Source organism: Convolutriloba macropyga, unplaced genomic scaffold (assembly GCF_964194025.1).
Source record: "Convolutriloba macropyga unplaced genomic scaffold, txConMacr16.3 SCAFFOLD_3508, whole genome shotgun sequence".
NCBI lineage: Eukaryota > Metazoa > Xenacoelomorpha > Acoela > Convolutidae > Convolutriloba > Convolutriloba macropyga.
The window spans coordinates 12,941-20,000 of record NW_027453464.1 but is presented as its reverse complement, the minus strand read 5'-3'; the positions used below and the strand labels follow the sequence as shown (position 1 = coordinate 20,000).

General features: G+C 44.2%; 2 pseudogenes; both read right to left on the bottom strand.

Moving 5' to 3' along the window:
- LOC142358303 (large subunit ribosomal RNA) overlaps positions 1 to 3,833 on the bottom strand; it is a 6,362-nt pseudogene extending 2,529 nt beyond the window's left edge.
- Positions 3,834 to 5,516: 1,683 nt separating this feature from the next.
- LOC142358302 (5.8S ribosomal RNA) lies at positions 5,517 to 5,668 on the bottom strand (annotated as a pseudogene).
- Between the last annotated feature and the right edge of the window lie 1,392 nt (positions 5,669 to 7,060).

The window sequence follows — 7,060 nt, the reverse complement described above, 5'->3', positions numbered from 1 at the left end:
CTAGCTTCTTCTCCAGCTTCTTGATGGTGTTTGTCCTCGTACCATATGCCCCTGTCTCAATGCCCAGGTACTTGTAGAAGGACTCTGCTGTCATCACGGGGAGACCTCCTGCCCTGCTGCTGAACACTGTGTTAGGGTTTATCACTATCTGTCGGTCCCTTGGCACTGTGTCCACATCTAGGGTTGCACACTTCTTGGCATTGAGAGAGAGACCACATCTTTCCAGCCCTGTCTCCAGTCTGTTGATAGAGTCCTGAAGCCCTGTCTGCGTCTGAGCTAGCAACACAACGTCATCGGCAAAGGCGAGGTGATTCAGCTTTTCTGAGCCCATCTGGATTCCAGTCGTTTGGGGTAGAGTCTTCAGCACCCTGTTCATCACAAGGTTGAATAGGATTGGGGAGATGGGATCCCCCTGTCTGACCCCCTTGGATGGCTTCACCAAGCGTCTTGCTCCGTCGATCTCCAGAGTTGTGCCCTGTCTCTTGTAGCCCTTCATGATGTATCTGAGGATCTTGGGGTCTATGCCTGCTTCTAGTGCTGCTTCTGCCAGGGCCTTGTGGGTCACACTGTCAAAGGCCTTCTTCACATCTATGAAGGCCAGTTTGAGTCCCCGTCTCTGTGTCTTTGCCTCACTGATAATGCCCTGCAGCAGAAGAGAGTTGGTTGCCGTCCCATCTACCCTCTTGAAGCCCTTCTGTCTGATATTGTCGTCTAGGTCCTCAAGTCGTGCAGCTAAGCACTTGTGGAACACCCTGGCCAGTACACTTGCCACTGTGATGGGTCTGAAGTCCATTGGTTCCTGAGACCCTGCCACTTTGGGGATGAACACTGTTCTTCCACTAAGGAGCCACTCGGGTAGATGTTCAGCCAGCAGCCAGAGATTGAAGTGGGAGACCAACTTCTTGAAGGGGATGCAAGTCACCGTCTTCCTGCTCACCCTGTCTGGTCCAGGAGCTGTCTGTCCCATGGTCTGCACACACTTGGCCACTTCTTCGATGGTGATTGGAGTGACCCAACCCTGACCGCTGATTGTGCTTAGGTCTATTGTCTCTGCTTCCGTCTCAAGGAGCTGCTGCCAAGCATCAAGAAACCCTGTCTTGTCGGTGATGGGGTTGTGCTCACCAAACTTCTCCCATGACCCATCCATCACTGATGCCGCTGCCTTAGCCCTGTCACGTCTGTAAAGAGCCTGCAGTCTTGCATACTGGTGCCGTCTCATGCCCTTCTTGGATCGTCTAGGATGTTTGTGAGCCCTCTGTCCCCCATTCTTCCCTGGTTCTTGTGCAAGGGTTTGTAGCCACATCTGTCCCTCTCTCTCGACGTACTGGGTGAGATCGTCGTCCGTCATTCTGTGCCATTCACCCGGAGGAGGAAGAGCCAGCATCTCAAGGTCGATGCCCGTCTCAAGACAGTGTCTTGGTCTGTCTTCCTGCACAGTGTTTTCCTCCCTGTCATGTTCCTGCATCATTGCCACAAACTGTTAAGAGAGTCATAGTTACTCCCGCCGTTTACCCGCGCTTATTTGAATTTCTTCACTTTGACATTCAGAGCACTGGGCAGAAATCACATTGCGTCAACACCGTTTCACCAGCCATCGCAATGCTTTGTTTTAATTAAACAGTCGGATTCCCCTTGTCCGAACCAGTTCAGAGTTCGAGTGTTTTTTGTGCAACAGAATAGACCTAAAGCATATCAGCTAGCAGTCAAACCAAACGCCAACAACCCGAAGGCCATCGCACGCTTTAGCAGACCGAAGCGTCAAACTAAAGGCTTGTTACACCCACTCCTCAGAGCCAATCCTTCTTCCGAAGGTACGGATCTATTTTGCCGACTTCCCTTATCTACACTGTTCCAAGACCAGAGGCTTTTCACCTTGGGGACCTGATGCGGTAATCGGTACGATTCACTCTCCTGACATCTGCTAAGCCAAACTTTTATGTGCCACCAGGAACAATTGGGACACAGCAAATGCTGCTGTGCTCTTGCACGCTTCGAGCCTTATCTCTGATTGAATCAATTCCAAGGACTCTACAACGTGTTATAAAGAAAAGATAACTCTTCCCCAAGGTCCCAATGACAAAGTTCGACCTCAATGACGTTGCCGTCTCAATGCCAGGAGAGTAAGTTCGGGAATTTTAACCCGATGCTCTTTCGAGACTCAGCAGTTTTCAAGAAACCACTATTCAAGACTTTGGCATTAGCCTGTCTTTTAGAATCGACTAACTCATGTGCAAACGCTGTTCACATGAAAGCCTTTCCCGCTTCAGTCCTCAAAGTTCTCATTTGAGTACTTGCTACTTCCACCAAGATCTGCTCCATTGATCGCTTCGCGCATACACTTGCGTGCATACTTTAGCGCAATCAATGTGTCCTCCTACACATGAATATCATTTTTGAGCTGGTGAGGCTCTTTTTCTCTAATCTAACTTGCGTTAGATATTGATATTCATGGTTGGGTATAGGCCACGAGCTCTAGTGCCATCCATTTTCAGGGCTGATTGATTCGGCAGGTGAGTTGTTACACACTCCTTAGCGGATTTCAACTTCCATGACCACCGTCCTGCTGTCAGTATCAATCAACACCTTTTGTGGTGACTCATGAGCAAGTAGTTAGGCGCCTTAACCCAACTTTTGGTTCATCCCACATCGCCGGTTCTGCTTACCAAAAGCGGCCCACAAAAAGCTTGCATTCATAGTCCAAGTGCAATTAAGTCACAAGGACATCTCACCGATTTATAGTTTGAGAATAGGTGAAGGAAAAATTTTCCCCCATTCCTCTAATCATTCGCTTTAACCGATGAAATTGCTTTGCGAAGATTTTTCAATCTTGCTCAAGCTTTTGCTATCCTGAGGGAAACTTCGGAGGAAACCAGCTACTAGATGGTTCGATTAGTCTTTCGCCCCTATGCTCAGGTCAGACGATCGATTTGCACGTCAGAACCGCTTCGGGCTTCCACCATGGTTTCCCGTGGCTTCGCCCTGCCCAAGCATAGATCACCATCTTTCGGGTCGTGTGCTACTTGCTCTGGATCAGTCATGCAATAAGAGCAAAACCGTCCGTGGTTGCGGGACACCGAATCGGCGCCCTCACCACACAAAGTAGTGCAATTCATAAAAATTACACTGTTCACTTTCATTTCGCGTGTGCGCTTTCAATGAGCGACAACACTTGCAAGCAACTCACACTCCTTGGTCCGTGTTTCAAGACGGGCTGTAGAGAGCATTGAATAGGAAGTTGAGGTCAGACAGGCAATCAAGATCAATTTATCTCATTTTGTTTAGAATCAACAAGAAGAATTCCGAGGAAAACTTCTGCTCGATTCATTAACAAGATTTGCCAAAAGACGACAACTACACTACTCGGTAGCCGAGAATATAATATCAAGGCATTGAGTATGGTAACGCTCACTCCAGTTCCCCTTCAACAGTTTCACGTACTTTTCACTCTCTCTTCAGAGTGCTTTTCAACTTTCCCTCACGGTACTTGTTTACTATCGGTCTCGCTTTATAATTAGCTTTTGGAGAGACATATCTCCAGCTTCGAGTTGCACTTTCAAACAACTCTACTCATAGGAATGAGCCATTATGACTGGTATCGAAAATGACCTTTACAGGATTTTCACCTTCTTTGATGCTACTTTCCAGTAGACATCAGGACAAATTCACCAGTCTAGCATCAAACCATACCGGACACCGAGAAATGTTGCCATTTCTCTTCCCGATGAGCTTTTCCCTGTTCATTCGCCATTACTAAGGGATTCTCAGTTGATTTCTTTTCCTCCCCTTACTGATATGCTTAAGTTAAGGGGGTTCTCTCGCCCAATTCAGGTTATGTAGTTGATTGTCTCTTAATTGGTTCACTGACCAATATGAGACAGAAACCGATTCAGCAGTTTTGTTCGCTACTACTATCAAACACAGGTCGAAGTTTCCATTCAGTCATTAATTCCAACTTTCAAATGTTGTTGTTTCAGCTTTCGCTTACTAGAAGCAACATAATACTCGCTGCAATACAGACCTCGGGAAACCCTCACCGTGAATAAGGTTCACTCACATATTTCACTACATTTTGCGTGGGATTGGAGATGAGGCTACTCGTTCTTGCTCAGTACTAGGCTGAAAATTAACGAAACTTCGTTACAAACGTTCACATGTTGATGTTTCCGCTTTCGCGTACTCGAAACAACATAATACTAGTCTTTGTAATTTAGTTTCATAATTTCAACTGTTCTCATGCAGAATTTTTGCTCATTCTTATCCCAAATTTTGACCTGGCTACTAGTTACACTCCTTGTACTTATTGCAAAATGACCACAAATTTCAACAGCTTTCACATGTTGCTGTTTCGGCTTTCGCTTACTACAGTCAACATAATACTCGTTGCAAAATAAGTGCTCGGCATCTGCAATTTTCCAAAGACGAAGTTTCGCCAGTTCAATTTTCGCTCGCCAATTATGGCTACTAATTCACACGGTACTGAGCTCAACAACATTAAATTTGTTCAGCAAGACTTTCACATGTTGATGTTTTGGCTTTCGCCTACTAGAAGCAACATAATACTCGTCTTGTTAGCTCATTCAATGAGAATAGCTTTTCCCGTTGAGAATTTTTGCCTTCAATTGGCGTTGTAGTGAGTTTGGCTACTCAGATCACCAAATACTTGTGACAATTCGAACCAGAAATGTTTTCAATTTTCACATGCTGATGTTTCGGATTCAACCTACTAGAAGCAGCATAATACTTGTATTCAACAATTTCTGTATCAAATCCCAGTTTTCTCTGGTGCATCTTTGCCAAACTATTCCAAACTGCCTGAGTCTGAATACCAATTACAGGTACTAGTAAATGCACGTTACTAAGGACTATATAGTTCTAGGTTACTGTACACAACGACGTTCACATGTTGATGTTTCAGCTGCCGCTTACTAGAAACAACATAATACTTATCGTGCATACCTTTCCATAACTTGTCCTTTTCAGATGCATTAGTTTCCCTTTGTCTTGGCTTCTACAGTCAGACTGGCTACTAGTAACAGCACAGTACTAATCACATATCGTTCTACAGTTTGCAGACAACTTTCACATGTTGATGTTTCAGCTTTCGCCTACTAGAAACAACATAATACTCGCTGTATACATTTGTAGTTCTCTATGTAACTTTCATGTGAAGAAGTTTCGCCAGTCTTTTTGACTGTCTCAAATCTGAGTCATGCTTAGGCTACTAGTTGCTTCATAGTACTTATCGCCTCGAGATCATTGAACAAAACTTGATTTTCACATGTTGCTGTTTCAGCTTCCGCTTACTAGAAACAACATAATACTAGTCTCATTAAGTTCCGTCTCTTTGCAATTTTCTTATGAAGAAAATTCGCCATCACAATGACTCCAGCAGTTCTTGATCAAGGAATGCAATCATTGATCAGAATGCTATTATTTGAATCGGTTCTGCTTTAAGTGTTCCAATTTTATTGGAAGCACCAACAATAGAACATCAATGTGTTCAATCGAGAGTTATATAACCCTGAATCGGACGCAGTCAACAGCCGAAGCCGAGACCGCCTTTTGCGTTAGAGATGTCGGTAAACAAATCTTGCGATTCATACCGAATTAACACATATAGCTGTGCTCCTCTTCGTAAAGCGAGCCAAGTGATCCCCTGTTGAAGGATGTATTTGGACCAATCTAGTAGCATTTGGTTTCCAACAAGCTCTCCCAAGTTAGCTTACTTATTGGGCTTTTCAACCAATTCGGTTGGCTACAAGCATCATCAAAGTACTAGCCACAGTTTGATCGCAAAATTCTACGACTTTCACATGTTGATGTTTCGGCTTGCGCTTAGCCTACTATAAGCAACATAATACTAGTCATATCATAGAGCGTGATCAGCTTGTGACGTTCTCATGATGAAGTTTCACCAACAGTGTCTCACTTCGAGCTTAAATCCAGCTACTAGTAACTACACAGTACTGACTGCAACGATAACTTTTATCTATACCTTTCACATGCTGCGCTTTCGGCCAGGGCCTACTAACGTCAACATAATACTCGATATAAACTTTTGTTCATGATGCAGCTTCCCCATGCAGAAGTTTCGCCTTCAAATGCTCTCTTGGCCATATGACGTAAGAAAAGGTTACTAGTAACATCACAGTACTAGCCACAGTTTGATTGCAAAATTCTACGACTTTCACATGTTGATGTTTCGGCTTGCGCTTAGCCTACTAGAAGCAACATAATACTAGTCATATCATAGAGCGTGATCAGCTTGTGACGTTCTCATGATGAAGTTTCACCAACAGTGTCTCATTTCGAGCTTAAATCCAGCTACTAGTAACTACACAGTACTGACTGCAACGCTAACTTTTATCTATACCTTTCACATGCTGCGCTTTCGGCCAGGGCCTACTAACGTCAACATAATACTCGATATAAACTTTTGTTCATGATGCAGCTTCCCCATGCAGAAGTTTCGCCTTCAAATGCTCTCTTGGCCATATGACGTAACACAAGGTTACTAGTAACATCACAGTACTAGCCACAATTTGATCGCAAAATTCTACGACTTTCACATGTTGATGTTTCGGCTTGCGCTTAGCCTACTATAAGCAACATAATACTAGTCATATCATAGAGCGTGATCAGCTTGTGACGTTCTCATGATGAAGTTTCACCAACAGTGTCTCACTTCGAGCTTAAATCCAGCTACTAGTAACTACACAGTACTGACTGCAACGATAACTTTTATCTATACCTTTCACATGCTGCGCTTTCGGCCAGGGCCTACTAACGTCAACATAATACTCGATATAAACTTTTGTTCATGATGCAGCTTCCCCATGCAGAAGTTTCGCCTTCAAATGCTCTCTTGGCCATATGACGTAAGAAAAGGTTACTAGTAACATCACAGTACTAGCCACAGTTTGATTGCAAAATTCTACGACTTTCACATGTTGATGTTTCGGCTTGCGCTTAGCCTACTAGAAGCAACATAATACTAGTCATATCATAGAGCGTGATCAGCTTGTGACGTTCTCATGATGAAGTTTCACCAACAGTGTCT